The 15,712-nt window shown below is 40.8% G+C and overlaps 1 protein-coding gene across 8 annotated transcripts in view; it reads right to left on the reverse strand.

Annotated features, from left to right (window-relative positions):
- The window catches only part of C1QTNF7 (C1q and TNF related 7), a 106,275-nt gene that overhangs the window by 13,737 nt on the left and 76,826 nt on the right, over nucleotides 1-15,712 (reverse strand). For 2 of the 8 annotated variants that reach the window (XM_081812595.1, XM_031037263.2), the window contains exon 2: nucleotides 13,717-13,778. The exons of 5 other annotated variants lie outside the window; for them this stretch is intronic. The gene's annotated coding sequence lies outside the window, so the exon portion shown is untranslated. Of the gene's footprint in view, nucleotides 1-4,592; nucleotides 11,859-13,716; nucleotides 13,779-15,712 lie in introns of those variants that run through there. One more of the 8 variants, XM_006741733.3, reaches the window with a different exon arrangement.

Here is a 15,712-nt window from a genome sequence, read left to right on the forward strand (position 1 = left end):
TTCTCTCGTGTTCTCTCTCTCATGCTCTTGCTCTCAAATAAATAAATAAAAATAAAAAAAACCCCAACATTCTTGAAGTTCAATTTATTGTTTTTAAAAGGCCTTCCTCACTTCAAGATAATAAAAAGATTTTTCCCACTTTCAGTTCTTTTGTTGTTTCATTTGTTCACATTTAATATTTGACCCATTAGAATGTTTCTTTCTTTGTTTTTTTTAAAGATTTTTATTTATTTATTTAACAGAGAGAGAGAGAGAGCACAAGTAGGCAGAGTGGCAGACAGAGGGAGAGGGAGAAGCAGGCTCTCCGCTGAGCAGGGAGCCCAATGCGGGGCTCGATCCCAGGACCCTGGGATCATGACCTGAGCCAAAGGCAGCCGCTTAACTGACTGAGCCACACAGGCGCCCCTCTTTTTTATTTTTTTCAGTTGAAGATTTATTTATCTATTTGAGAGCGAGAAGGAGAAAGAGAGAGAGAGAATCTTAAGCAGACTCTGCACTGAGCGTGGAGCCTGATGCAGGGCTCAATCTCACTACCCTGAGATCATGACCTGAGGTGAAACCAAGAGTTGGACACTTAACTCTGCCACCCAGGTGCCCCTAGAATGTTTCTGATAACAAGTGTGAGATAGGGATCCAACTGTATATTTTCAACACCCTTATATTGAATAATCCATCCTTCACCCATTTTCCCACCGGTTTGCAGTGAACTTGGTTATTTTGGCAGGGACTGAACTATGCGGGTCATGGCTTTATAAACATTACAATATTTTTGAAAAAATCTCTTTATTGAGATTTAATTTACACACCATAAATTTGACCAGTTTGAAGTATACAACTCAACGTACACTATAATCCAATTTTAAATCGTTTTCAAAACTACAGAAAGAAACCTCATACACATTTGCAGCTACTCTTCATACAAAATATTTTGAAGGATTGCATTGAATATGCAAATTTATGTAGAATATGTGTTAAAATGTATTTTTTCCAACATCACTCTCTTTTGGAGTGAGAAAATCAAAGCTCTGGAAATATTGTTAATCTTGAACAGAGCTGTCCTGGGATGTTAATGTATCCTATTTTTCTGTAGGGATTACAAAGTAACAGGTTTTTAGTTTTTTAAACCTCTTTTTACTTTGTGGTAATTTAGATTTCACAGGCTTTATGTTAATGTGTATTTTGAATTTGTAAAGCATGAATGTCGTATACAGTGTTTTGTAAGATTTTTAGCGATAGAACTCTTTGTTCTTGCCAAACGAGCCATGAAAAATACTTGGAGAAATACTGAATAAATCACTGCAAATATTGAACTTTTAGACAATGCACCCACAGATTGAGATTCCTTTTTTTAAAAAGTAAAATAAACCCATGTATATACAGTCAACTAATATTTGACAAGGAAGCCAGGAATACTTCCTTCATGGGGAAAGAATAGTCTCTTCAGTAAAATGGTGCTGGGACAATGATATTTACATGCAAAAGAATGAAATTGGATCCCTAACTTACACCCCTCAAAAGATCAACTTGAAATGGATTAAAGATTTAAATATAAGACCTAAAACCATAAAACCTCTAGAATAAAACATAGGGAAAAGATCCTTGACATTGGTCTTGGCAACAGTATTTTTGGATATGACAACAAAACACAAGCAACAAAGCAAAAACAAACAAGTGGTACTACATCCAACTAAAAAGCTTCTGCATAGGAAAAGAAACTTTCAACAAAACGAAAAAGCAATCTACAGAATGAGAGAAAAAAACTGCAAACCATGTTAATGAAAGTTAATATCCAAAATATAAAAGGAACTCATACAACTCAACAGGAAAAACCAAATAATCTGATTAGAAACCGACAAAAGATCTGAATAGACATTTTCCCAAAGAAAACATATAAATGGCCAACAGGTACATGAAAGATGCTCAACATCATTAGTCATCAGGGGAATGCAAATCAAAACCACAATGAGATATCACCTTACGTTTGTCAGAATGGTTATCAACAAAAAGAAGGGATAACAAGTTTTGCTGAGGATATGAAGAAAAGGGAACCTTTGTGCACTGCTGGTGAGAATGTAAACTGGCATAGCCAATATGGAAAACAATATGGAGACTTCTCAAAAAATTAAAAGTAAAACTACCACATGATCCAGGAAACCCACTTCCGCATATATATCCAAAGGAAATGAAAACAGGATCTCAAAGAGCTGTCTGCAGTCCCACATTTATTGCAGCATTATTCACAATAGCCACGATGTGGAAGCAAACTAAATGTCCATTGACAAACAAATAAGGAAAATGTGGTATATATACAATGGAATATTATTCAGCCATAAAAAGAAAGAAATCCTGCCATTTGTGACATCATGGATGAACCTTAAAAGCATTATACTATGTGAAATAAGTCAGAGAAAGACAAATACTACATATGATCTAACTTATATGTGGAATCTAGAACACTGAACTCATAGAAACAGAGAGTAGAATGGTGGTTGTCAGGGTCTGGCAGGTGGGGGAAATGGGGAGATGTTGTTGAAATAATACAAACTTCCACTTATAAGCTGAATACGTTTTGGGTATCTAATGTGCAGCATGGTATCTATAATTAACAATACCGTCTTCTTGTATACTTGAAAGAGAATAGATCTTACTGCACGTGATTACTACACACAAAAAAATATTCTTACTGCACACAAAAATGATAATGATGCGAGGTGATGGATGGTGTTAACTAATCTTGTAATAATCATTTCACAATACATACAGGTATCAAACCTTCACATTGTAGAACTTCAACTTATACAATGTTATATGTCACGTCTGTCTCAATAAAGCTGGAAAAAAATGCAGTTGGTAGAATGTAAAATGGGGCACCGCTGTGCAAAATGGTAAATTAATTCCTCAAAAAATGTAATCTAGAGTTACCATATGATCTAGCAGTTGCACTTCTGGGTATATATCTAAAAGAAGTGAAAACAGGGACTAGGATATTTGTACATCCATGTTTATAGCCCCAATCTTCACAAGAGTGATCAACAGATGAATAGATGAACACAATATGGTATATACATACAATGGAATATTATTCAACCATTAAAAGGAAGGGAATGTCGACCCATTCTACAACATGGAGGAATCTCGAGAACTTTTTGCTAAGTGAAATAGGCCGGTCACAAAAGGACAAATACTATACGATTTTTACCTATGGATGTATCTAGAATAGTCAAGATCATAGGGACAGAAAGTCAAGCGGTGGTTACCAGGGGCTGGGGAGTAGGGTGGGAGGTTCATGTTTAATGAGTGCGAAGTTTCAGTTGGTGAAGATGAGAAAGTTCTGGAAACGCACGGTGCTGTGATGGTTGTAAAACACTGTGAATATACTTGCTGCCCCAGAAATGTATGCTTCAAAGATAAAGTATATGTGATGTCTATTTCCCCACAATACAAAATACCAAGTGAACAAAATAAGATGAATTGAGATGCAGGGAACCTACTAGTATTTTTATGACTGTGCTGGGTGTTCTAAAACATTGTTTACTTCATCGCTACGCTGCTTTTATGCAGTAGGTGATACTATCTCCACTTTACAAATAAGAAAATTGAGACTTTGAGGGATCACATTCACACAACCGTAAAATGGCAGAGGCAGGATTTGAACTGAGCTCTTTTTGTCTCCAAACCCTCCTGTTTTCTCCCACATCATGTGAGGGAACTGTAATGTTACTTCATGACAAAGGGCTGGACTTGATTATTAATTCGACTTGAGAATGTATTCTGCCTGGAAATCATTAGGAAAAAGATAGGTAACTAGGGGTGGCCAAATCATGACATATCCTTGGCCTGCAGAGGAAGAGATTTCACAACAGCAGGCTCTATCCTTCTCTAGCTGCACTAGGAGTGGCTCTAGGAGTGAGCAAGACAGGGTGGGGACCTGAGGTGTTCACGTCCCAGCTGCCTCTGGTGTGTGGTTCCTCAGCTCTGTCCTTGGGGCTCCAGTCTCCCTCCTTGGAACTGCCTCTCCTGCTGGCCATGGAATTCCTTCCCTTCTGTCACTGTGCAGCAAGCAACATCTCACACCCACGTTGTGTTATGGCTATCTATCTAACTGGCTTTTTCTCCACCAAAATATAAACTCTGTGCCACCAACATTTTTAGGACCAAGACCGGTCTGCAGTGGAGGCTCAACAGAGGTTGGATGAAGAAAATATTCATTCATCAATATCTCCTTAAAGAACAGCTTGTGATTTACAAAGCTTTGGCTGCTTTATATAAAGTGCTACAATGATGGCACAACAGTAAAAAAATGCTGACATTTGGCAAACATTTTGTAGTCTACGGAGCAATGTTAAGTCCGTATCATCTTTCCAAAAGACCCTTTTGTGGTAGATCGGACAGGGAACTGATGTCTCAAGAACTCAGGTAACTTGTCTATGGCCACACAGCTCATGTCAGACCAGAGATTTGAACCCAGGCCTTCAGTTTCATGGAATTTTCTAGCAGAGCTGTCTGTTTAATAAACTCAGAAAGCTACCGTAATGAAACGGGCCACTGCATCTACATTTGCCAAAGTTCTATAAAAAGAGTAAACACCATACCTTGCTCTGGGTTGGTGGGTTGCTCCAGGATTCTAAATCCACAAGAGACTGAGGATCTTTCATGAGAGCTTCAGCGAAAAACTTGCTTTGGTACCAGACAGAAAAAGAGATCCAAGTTCTCAGAGGTTTCCAAATAGTTGTGCTAAAAATAATTTTCTCCTTTAGTCCCAAAGAGCCAAAGGCCCTGGAAGTCATTCATGGGGTGAGGCGCAATCAGGGGCTGGTCAAAATTATGGTTTTGTTTGAGATAAACCTTAAGCTCCTGCTTTCTTTTACTGGTACTTTTAGAGGTGCCTCCATCTCTGTGTGTCGTGGCCTCTTTTTCAGATTTGTTTACTTAAGTTTTTCCCTCTTCATTTGTTTTCCACTGGGTGGAAGTTTCAGGAAAAAAATTACTCACTGACTGGAAATTAGTTGTTAACTTAGAGAAAAGAGTTATTTCCTATTTGAGAATTTTCAAGGTAGAATCTTCAAATTCTGGAGATTGGGTGTTGTCTCATGGAACAAACAAGGAGAGGTGGTAAATATTCTTGGTAAATATGGCGGGAAAGGGGCCCCTCATCCTATGTGCTATGAAGTGGAAGAGGCTTATGAGCACTGCACTGATCTTTTCTTTGTTCTCTGCTGAATGGGTAAATGATTGGGTATTTTTAGAAGACTGATATGTCTTTGTTACTATAGAGAACTGATCATAACAACTCAAAAGGCAGAATGGTTCTCCAAAGCCTGTGACTACTCATCTTCGATGCAATCAATTTCTTTGTTTCCTTCTGATACGTACTTCTCAAATCTCCTTAGCAACAGCAATATATAATTCATGATGTCATTTATGGAAATTCAGTGACTGAAAAATCTTGTTTTTATCTTGCTTTCCCTACCATTCTTCTCAAGCATTTGAGAATGTTAATTGGAAGAAGTATTTTCAAAGTTATTGAAGTAGACATTGATGATAAATTTGACCAAGAAGATGGATGGGCTCCCCATCCCGATAATCTTCATTTTTGCCCTAGCTATCCACTCTCCCATCTGGAGGAAATAGTCTTTTGAATTTGTTGCCTGTCCAAAATATGAATGCTATCATAAGGTAGTAAAAACCACATGCTGGGCACAGAAATGAGCAGGTTTTTGCTAAATTAGAGTAGGATTTTTTTTCAGTTGAGTAGATTTGAGATGTAGCATTTTGTCAGTGTAAGGTGTACGGTATATCACTTGATATATTTATATATTGTAATATGATTGTTGTTGTCATCATATTACATAGTTATAGTACAATAGTATTGTCTATATTCACTACATTGTGCCTTAGATCTCTAGGGCTTATTTACTGCTCGTTACAAGTTAATACCCTTAAACACCTTCAGTTTTATCCTCCTCCTCCTCTGATAACCACCATTTTCTAGAGTATGATCTTAATCAGATGTCCCCGGGTTTGTCTTCTCATCCTCAAAATGAAATGGTATCTTTCATTATTTCTAAGTTTTCTCACAGTTCTTAATATTCTCCAACAAAGTGCTTGTGCCTGATGAGATTGAATTTGTAAAAAAAAGTCCCTTCTATACATATGGGTAGAGATACAAGTCACCTTGAAGGAGGTATTTATTGAGAAAAGTCACTCAAGTGACTCTTTTAGAGCTGTGCATATAAGGAGGCACTTGGCAGCAGCTCAATGAAAGTTTTTCCTCTCAGGGATTTTTGGCTAGAGAGGTGTTGAGATTATTTGCTTAAATGGTCTTCTAGAAGGAAGGAACCAAGGGTCCAATTCCTCTCTATGATGCAAATTTAAGGAGATTAGTCATGGACTATAGGGTTGGCCTGGTTCAAAGCTGGTCATCAAGAAAGGACGCGGTAGATCACAGAATGAAACTGACCAGGAGGTAAGTGACAATCTGGACAAAAAGGCCAAAAGCATTTTGGGGTGGTGGCTTTGGTACAGTATATGAATGAGCCTGCAAGTTTGTCTGCTTTCATTCATTCTGTCAGAGCAGATATCCTTTGGGGGACAGTGGTTAAACACACAGTGGTGGATTAAAAGGATTATTATATTGGAACTTAGTAAGGGGGTAATATGGAGTCAGCAAGAGCATCCCCTACAAAAGCATCTACTGGAATGTGCATGACTAGTGTTTAACTGTGTCACCATTTGGTGGCAGCTAAATCAACTGGAAGGGTGGGCAATCAAAGGTTTTTTTTGTTTTTTTTTTTGTATGTTTTACCTGGGTTGGAAGTAGGAATGACTCCTTCGAACCAAGCAAGTCTCTAGAATTCTTAGGTTGTTCATGGAGGGGAGGATTGAGGTCTTGAGTAGTCTACATGCTAATAAAAGCAAATGGGATCCTAGCAATTCACTGAAAGAAAAGAATGGCAAGACCAGATTGAACTTAAACAGGCAAAGCAGGTCACTGGGGTAAAATGCTTCCATTAGTTCAATACCAGTAGAACATCACACATCAACCCTTTGTCATGTGTAGGGCTGGACTTGACTCTCTAACTTCAAGGAATCTCCCCTTCTAAGAGGCTGAACTAGAACACCAGTCCTTACAAGCTTAATTTCAGGTGTTTCAGCCTTTGGATGTGTTAATTTATTTATATAAAGTGATGGCTTTTTAATGGGCTTTTCTCATTCACTCTTTGAAATAGCACAATCTCTGTCAAAGAACTTAGAAATAGTTTCTTGACATCCAAAAGAGACAGGTGTATTCTTACGTTACTGCCTTACCTTGGCTGAGTATTGATACAATTTATGGGTATTTATATTTGCTTTCCTGTGTCGTTCACAACTTCCTTAATTTCCCTTTAATATTTGATAATAAAGTTTCTTATATTATTAAGGTATTTTTTTCTGTTCTACAATATTAGATTTTAAAATTATTTTTATCTCAGATAACTCATTATAATCTGTATCTTCTCAGACATATTCTTCTTCACAAAGAGAACTAGCCTTTGAAATTGTCTCCTACAGCATTCAGAGCTCTGATGGGGCTAAAGCTTGTTAGTGACTATTTCACTCAGCTTTTTTGATGCTTTTTTTAGAGATTGTGAAAGTGATGGGTAAAATAATATGCTGCAGAGAGTATTAGCTGAGAGTAAAAAATCAGATTCTGTTTTTACCTGCCAGTCATGCCAAAGCCAAGGTCTTCCTCTGCCTTTCCTACGCAGAGAAGTTTTTCCTCTCAGCTTGTGCTTTGGTTTTCCTGTTTTTAACTCACTTATCAGCTGAAGTCAGTTCAATCTAGACCAATCCAATCAATGTCCACAGAGCATTTAATAGTGTGCTGGTTCAGCTCTCAAAAAAAGCTTCAGGTTTGTAGTTTTGCCATTTTTTTTTTTTTGGTGTAAATACTCCCTTGATGGGGGGGGCATGTATTTTTTTGAATTAACATTTTTATTTTCTTTGGGTAGATAACCAGTGGTGGAATTATGGGATCATATGGTATTTTTAATTTTTTTGAGGACCTCCATACTGTTTTCCACAGTGGCTGCACCAATTTACATTCCCACCAACAGTGCATGACAGTTCCTTTTTCTCCACATCGTTGCCAACATTTGTTATTTCCTGTCTTTTTTATTTTAGCCATTCTGATAGGTGTAAGGTGATGTCTCATAGTGGTTTTGATTTGCATTTCCCTGATGATGAGTGATTAAAAAAAAAAAACAAAAAACACCTCCCATCATGGCCAATTTCAAGCCACCAACCTGAGCTTGACTAAATGCAAAGTTGGGAAGATATGTGCAGAATTGGCCTTTTTGCTAAGTACTAGAATTATTAAAAAAAGGTTCTAGCTGATATACAATGAGCACTTATATGCTACAACATTACATCCTGTTGAGGTGAATAATTTTATCATCCTTCTTTTAGAGATGAAGACTGTAGGCAGTCTGATCCACAGTTGGCCCACCCGACCACTATACCATATACCTCCCCAGGGTGTTGCTAACTTTACAAGATCAGGTTCCTGCATCCAAAGAGCTTTCAGGAAGGTGGAATGCACACCTGACTCCTCCTCCTCCCTGGAGCACTAGATTCTGTCTGGAATCTAATCTCTTTATTGTCTCAGCGCCTTACTTATTTCATCTCCTCTGGCTTGCGAGTTCCTGCTAACCGTGTCTTCCCCATGCCCCTTTCTTCATCTGCTCACATTCTTTATCCTTATCCATTGCTTTGTCCAGAAAGTCTCCTTGATGCTTCAGAAAGTCTCCCTGATGCTCTCCATCAGGTACAGTCTTGTCTTCCCTTGAACCCTCCTGGCACATTATTTGAACCTTTCTTATGCACTTTAGCTCATGGATTCTCAATTAGGTCTATTGGTTCAGCATATCAACAGATTAGGTCAAAACAGTTGTATTTTTCAAAAGGTCTATGAGTAATTTTTTTTTTTAAAGATTTTATTTATTTATTTGACAGAGAGAGACACGGTGGGAGAGGGAACACAAGCAGGGGGAGTGGGAGAGAGAGAAGCAGGCTTCCTGCTGAGCAGGGAGCCTGATGTGGGGCTCGATCCCAGGACGTTGGGATTATGACCTGAGCTGAAGGCAGACGCTTAACGACTGAGCCACCCAGGCGCCCCTCTATGAGTAATTCTGATGGACAGCCAGGCTTTGGGAATCTTTGTCTGAACTTCTCTTGTTCAAATGATGCCCTGTTTGTTAGTTCTTCCAAACCACAGGGTTCCAGTCATACAAATCTGGTCTTCTCCCTTTTTCCTCTTGTTCTTCTATTCATTACCTCATCACATATTTATTGAGCTGTTATTATATGCTAGCTACTGAATGCTTGGTCTTGGTATTCAAGGGAGAGTAAACCTAGAGTCCTTATAGAGGAAAAGTTTAGTGGAGAAGACAGACATTCATTAAATAATCACAGAACTATGTTTAAGAGGATGTTAATTTGGACTTCCCATCATCTTGGAGTTTCAACTTAGAACTCAAAGCAAGGAATAATGGACAATCAGTGTCCACACATCCATTTAAGGCTTGCTAAGAACAGCTGGATCTGACACTGACCAGTATCTGCTTTCCATCCACATAAAAGAAAACTAGAAGTTAAAAAATGATTAATGGTTGGAGACAGAGCCTTCAAAGTAGAGAGCTGTTAGCTGATAAGGGAGTGCTGATGAGTTCTCCCCTCCTTTCCTATGAGGGAGGTAAGGGAAGAGTGATACCCACTCTCCAGCCAAGAGATCACTGATAGGGTAAAAGGTGCCTGCAAGAAAGAAGCTGTTTATTCTCCAGTTGGATGTTTAACTAAACTGTGAAGCTAAAAGGCTTGCAGTTTTCACAGGATCAGAGACATGTGATAAACAGGTTCTGGGTGAGCTTGGCCCACCCCTGGAGGTTGATGTCTTATGGGATCACAGAAACTAGAGAATTCTAGTTCTATAAAGGCAGAAGGCTGTCAGAGAAGGGAGCCAGTGTAGGGGAAGCCATTAGAGAGACAAAGGTACATGAGTTTCCTAAGAGGCAGGTGGTACTGGCGATGAAGCTGGGATTGGGCCATCTAGATGGGAGCTTAAGCCAGGACAGAGTCCTCCTAGAGCTAGGTAGCCAGTAAGAAGTCACTGAGTACATCACTGAGTGCAGAAGCTGAGGCCGGTGTGGGGCAAAGCAAAGTACCAACCAAAGAGTGAATCACCCATTCAGGGAACTGTGTAGCGTGGAGGTCTCTCAGAAAGTTTCTAATGACCCTGGGAATATGTTCAACTAGAGAGAGCTGGCATTTGAAGATGAGGCACACCTGTGTGTGGCAGGAGAGAACCATGCAAATAGCACAAACTGAGCAAAAATACTTTGATCATGTTTTTCTAATTCTTTTATGCTCTAATCTGACTCTAGACATGTTCAAAGTGGAAGGAGGGAGAAGAGATGGGGGAAGAGTGAAAAACCATAGCAGATCCTGAGCTGAAGGCATGGAAAAGGGAACAGGCTGTATTTTGGATGTGAAATGAAAGTTATGATTTAGATTTGTCTTTTTAATATCTGAAAATGAGTCACAATTAAATAATGAAACTGGGTCATGTAATTGAAAATGACCAGAAAGTTAAGGAATTTGCCTGAGATGTCATGAAAGGACAAGGAAGAAGGATCCAAAAGAATTTGACTAGAATAAGTGATGGGAGAAGAATGAAGTTGTTTCTCACTTATATCAAGGACAGATAAGGTCATCTGATAAATTCATTAAGCTCTAGAGAGTGTTCTGAAGGAAAGGTGAGGGGTGTTTCAGGAGTGTCTAGCAGGGTGACATAGCTGAGACAATGGATCAGGGAGGGCCTGCCTTGAGATATGGCATCTGGCCTGAAATATGAAACAGGAGCTGACATTAACCAGTAAGAGGTTGTGAGAAAACACTTTCAGGCTGAGGGATTGCCATGTGCAAAGGTCCTGTGGTAGAAGAGGATAATTTTGAAAGAAGGCCATTGAGAAGGAGCAAAGGAGAGCATGAGCCTGGAGGGAGGATGGCTCTCCTGGCCATGGAAAGTTCTAGTCTTTTTCCTGGGATAATAGGATCCCCTGAAGGACTGTGAACAGGATTTTATGAGTCAGGCCGTCAACTATCTCTCAACCCTGATAGGTTACAATAATGAGGATGGTATACATTGAGGTGATGCCTGTTGGCCACTTTCCCGGCTTTTCAGTGTGGTTTCTGAGCCCAGTTGCTTTCATTGTAGGGAAAGAAGAGAGTTCTTGTGAGAAAATTAGTTTGCAAGTTCACTCACTCGTTGAATGAACAAATGTTATTATTTTTTTTAAGATTTTATTTATTTATTTGAGAGAGAGAGAGAGCATGAGGGGGGGAGGGTCAGAGGGAGAAGCAGACTCCCCGCCGAGCAGGGAGCCTGATGTGGGACTTGATCCCGGGACTCCAGGATCACGACCTGAGCCAAAGGCAGTTGCTTAACCAACTGAGCCACCCAGGCGCCCCTGAATGAACAAATGTTATTGACCCCTACTGTGTGTCAGGACTTGTCCCAGGCCCTGGGGATCAGAGTTGAAAGAGGAAGAGAGGACCCTGATGTGCACAGAGTTCATATTCCAGCAAGAATTTCACACCATTGGAGAAGGAAGGACCCTCAGAGGGCATCAGCCTGATTTTCCCATTTTACAGACCAGAAAACAGATGCAGTGAGAAGTGACTTGCCCAAAGTTTACAATTACATATGATGTTAGAATTAGAACTCAGGTCCCTGTATGATTTTCAAGAGTCACTCCTTGCATAGCATAGCCTCTCATCAAGCCCTCATTCCTAACTTCACATGGAGAAGACGCTGCAGTATTCTTTTTTTTTTTTTTTAAAGATTTTATTTATTTATTTGTGTGAGAGAGAATGAGAGATAGCACATGAGAGGGGGGAAGGTCAGAGGGAGAAGCAGACTCCCTGCCGAGCAGGGAGCCCGATGTGGGACTCGATCCAGGGACTCCGGGATCATGACCTGAGCCGAAGGCAGTCGCTTAACCAACTGAGCCACCCAGGCGCCCTGCAGTATTCTTTATATATAGAAATATCCATTACTGGGGATAATTGAGAATTAACAAATAGCATTTGTTTCCAACCATAATACTCGATCCTTGCCCGGATGTCCAAAATATCACCTCTCATATTTTAAATCATAAGAAATGTTTTCAAATTTGCAGAACATTTCAAACATACATGAAAGTGATGCACACTGATGCCCCAGGCACCCGGCTGCCAACTGCAAGTTACCCAAGGGGAATATTGTTTCCTCGGTGCCCTATTCGCTTAGGCTCCCTTCCCCCCAACCCTTGCATTTGGTATGTTGTGAAGCAAATTCCACACATCATATCATTTATTCCGTAAATATTTCAGAAAACTTAGGAATTTTTATCATCTTGGATAACAAATAGCAGAGTGATTGACACCCTGCAGCTCCATCGGCCCTTGAGACTTCTTAACCAAAAACGAGCATATTTTAGATAAGTCAAAAATGTCTTAAAAGCACTTTACTCACAGACTGCCATAGTGTGCACTAAAAGTTCTGAAATGTAATTTTATGGGGCTGTCAAGCTTTTTCAGGGACGTTTTCAGAGTGCAGGGGGAGCTCTCTGATGACCCGTTACAGAAATTCCAAGAAGCTGTGAGCTCAGTAGGGAAGGCCTCGCAGAGCTAGTCTTCCACGCCGCTGCACGTCCAGGACGGGCCCTGTTGCTGCCAGGTGCTGCAGCGTTTGGTTTTCACTAACAAAACCTGTCAAACTGTCCTGAGATTGTTTAGCAAACACCGGAGAACCAGTGCTGTTTTCAAAATGTCAGGTAATCCTGGAGTCTTGGCAGGTGAAGGCTAACGGGGTGATCTGAGTTGCCTTGGGAGCTGAAGAGTCCCTCGGCACAGGATGGGGCAGGTCAGCCCGGTAGGTGTGTGCAAGGCTGGGCACTGCTGCTTCCATCCCCTCTATGGTGCCATCCATCGAGAGAGGCGGGGGGAGAACTTGGCCAGCGACAACCGGGCTGACAGACCACGAGAGCAAAACCTCTGTGTGTCTGCTTCACAACCCCTATGCTCCAGGTTGTTCCAACTTCAGTTTGTACACTTCCCTGAGAAATATGGGGCATATGAAAGCCGCTGTATCTTTGTGTGTGTGCGCGTTCTTTTTTCTTTTTAAACATTGAGGTATGATCGGCATATAACATTATATCCGTTGCAGGTGCATAGCATAGTGATTCAGTATATGTGTCTATTGTGACATGGTCACACAGTCTAATTAGCATCCATCACCACACATAGTTACAAATTTTTTTTTTCTTGCCAGGAGAACTTTTAAGATTTGCTCTCTTAGCAACTTTTAGATGTACAGTGCAGTGTCACCTATAATCCCCGTGCTGTACATGGCACTCCCAGGACTTATTTATTTTATAATTGTATGTTTGTACCCATTGGCCCCCTTCACGTATGTCACCCATCCTCTCCACCCCCAGCCTCCGAAACTCCCAATCTGCTTTCTGTAGGATGAGTTTGGGTTTTGATTTTAGACTCCACATATAAGTGAGATCGTATGGCATTTTGTCTTTCTCTGTCTGACTTATTTCACTTAGCATAATGTCCGTCCATGTGGTGGCAAATGGCAGGATTTCCTTCTTTTTTATGGCTGAATAATATTCCATTGTATATACATACCACATTTTCTCTATCCATTCATCCATCGATGGACACTTAAGCTTGTTTCTGAGATGCCGCATCTTTGAATGATGAAAAATAAAAAAATAGTTACCATTTATCAAGCGTTTATTGTGCCAAGGCACTGTCCTAAGCACTTTATATGTATTTCTTGGTTATTCTTTACCATGAGCCCCAGGAGGTAGCTGCTAGGACTTCTTCATGGTGCACAAGGGGACTGAAGTTAGGGGCAGATTGGCAGTGCTGGTGAGGGGCAGAGCTGGACTCCAAAACCCTCTTCCTCCCCAAACCAACAGCCTCCAATCAGCCTCCTGGTTTCTTCTACTATAAAGCTTTCCTGCCCCTCTGCCTGTCTTTGAGACTCTGCCAAAATGCAAGTGATGGTGGCTCACTCCCTTGCTATAGCAAGTTCAGAATAAATAGCCTTTTCTTGTTCTCATCTGGTTCATCTTCACTTATTTCCACAATGTGGATGCCCACAAACTTTTGTTTCATTTCTCAGTTGTCTACAGCTCTAGAAGGGAAGAGGGGTACTAGTCATTGGGGCCCTGATAAATGTGGGGAAGCCAATCCCTACTTTTAAGGGGTTTGCAGTCTCTGTGGGGAATCTAGGCTTCTGTTATACCTGATAAAGACTCAGGTACGAGAATGCGCCCCTTACAGTGTGCTCCTCTGGGGCAAGAACCCTCTCTTCCTCACCTATGCCCCCCACATGGCAGCCAAGGGATAGAATCTAAAGGTGCTCACTATATACTGGTGGATTAATGACTTATTCTAATTAGATGCCAGAATAAGAGCAAGGAAGTTAGTCTTAAATACTGATTGGGTTCTGGAGGCAACCACTGACCAGTAAGGTCCAACAGCCATGTGAGTAGCTCCCCTACCTTCCTGTCTCTCCCCTGACCTCTTGCAACAGCCTCTGACCTGCTCTCTCTGGCCTTGCCGTCTCTGCCTTCAAGTCCAAGCTCTCCTGTGTTACTAAAGTGAACCCAAACGATGGGCTCTTGATAAACAGATTTGCTAGATGAGTGAATAGTATCACTTTCCTATTTAAATTCATTCCAATAGTTAAACCCACTCTGTAATTTTTTTGATCCAAAATATCCATTAGATAGAACTTTGCCACAGGGCAAATGCAAGGGAAAATCACAGAAAGCACAAATGGGAAGAGGAATTATTTGCTGGTATGTGGGATGGCTTTGGTTGGAATGGTGAGACCCACCTTGTTCTTGGATTCCTGGAACACCTTGGAAGCCAAAAACATCTCCTCTCCCTTCCAGCTGGCTACATAGGGCCACTCTTTCTCTGATGGTCATTGAGAGGTATATATCTTCCCTCCCAGGACATTAGTTAGTGGCCAGGGCAAGGGAACTATTGGAAGGGTTGCAACTGGCAGCCCAGAGGAGGTCCTTCAAGGGGCTAATGATCAACATCATTTATGGGGACTCCTATTTTGAAGGCAGCAAATAATAACACCCATTTATGAAGCACCTGCTATAGAGAATCCTGACCACTTAGTGAAGTAGGTATTATTATCTGTTTATTAGAGATATGGAAAGTCAGGAGCCCAGATGAGAGAATTTGCAAAGGTCATGCCGCTACTAAGTGATAGATTTGGCATTCAAACTCAGATTTTTCTGACACCCCCCCCCAAGCAAACCTTTAGTTTTTTTTTTTTTAAAGATTTTATTTATATATCTGAGACAGAGAGAATGAGAGAGACAGAGAGCACATGAGAGGGGGGAAGGTCAGAGGGAGAAGCAGGCTCCCTGCCGAGCAGGCTCCCTGCCGAGCAGGGAGCCCAATGCGGGACTCGATCCCGGGACTCCAGGATCATGACCTGAGCCGAAGGCAGTCGCTTAACCAACTGAGCCACCCAGGCGCCCCAAACTTTTAGTTTAATGTGAGGACAGTAATACTGCTTAGCTCCCATGATTGTTGTAAAGATTAATTGAAATAATCTACAGAAAATGAGTCCCACGTTGCCTAGAGCATA

The sequence above is a fragment of the Leptonychotes weddellii genome, chromosome 2 (assembly GCF_054177405.1).
Source record: "Leptonychotes weddellii isolate Sample4059 chromosome 2, ASM5417740v2, whole genome shotgun sequence".
Taxonomy (NCBI): Eukaryota; Metazoa; Chordata; class Mammalia; order Carnivora; family Phocidae; genus Leptonychotes; species Leptonychotes weddellii.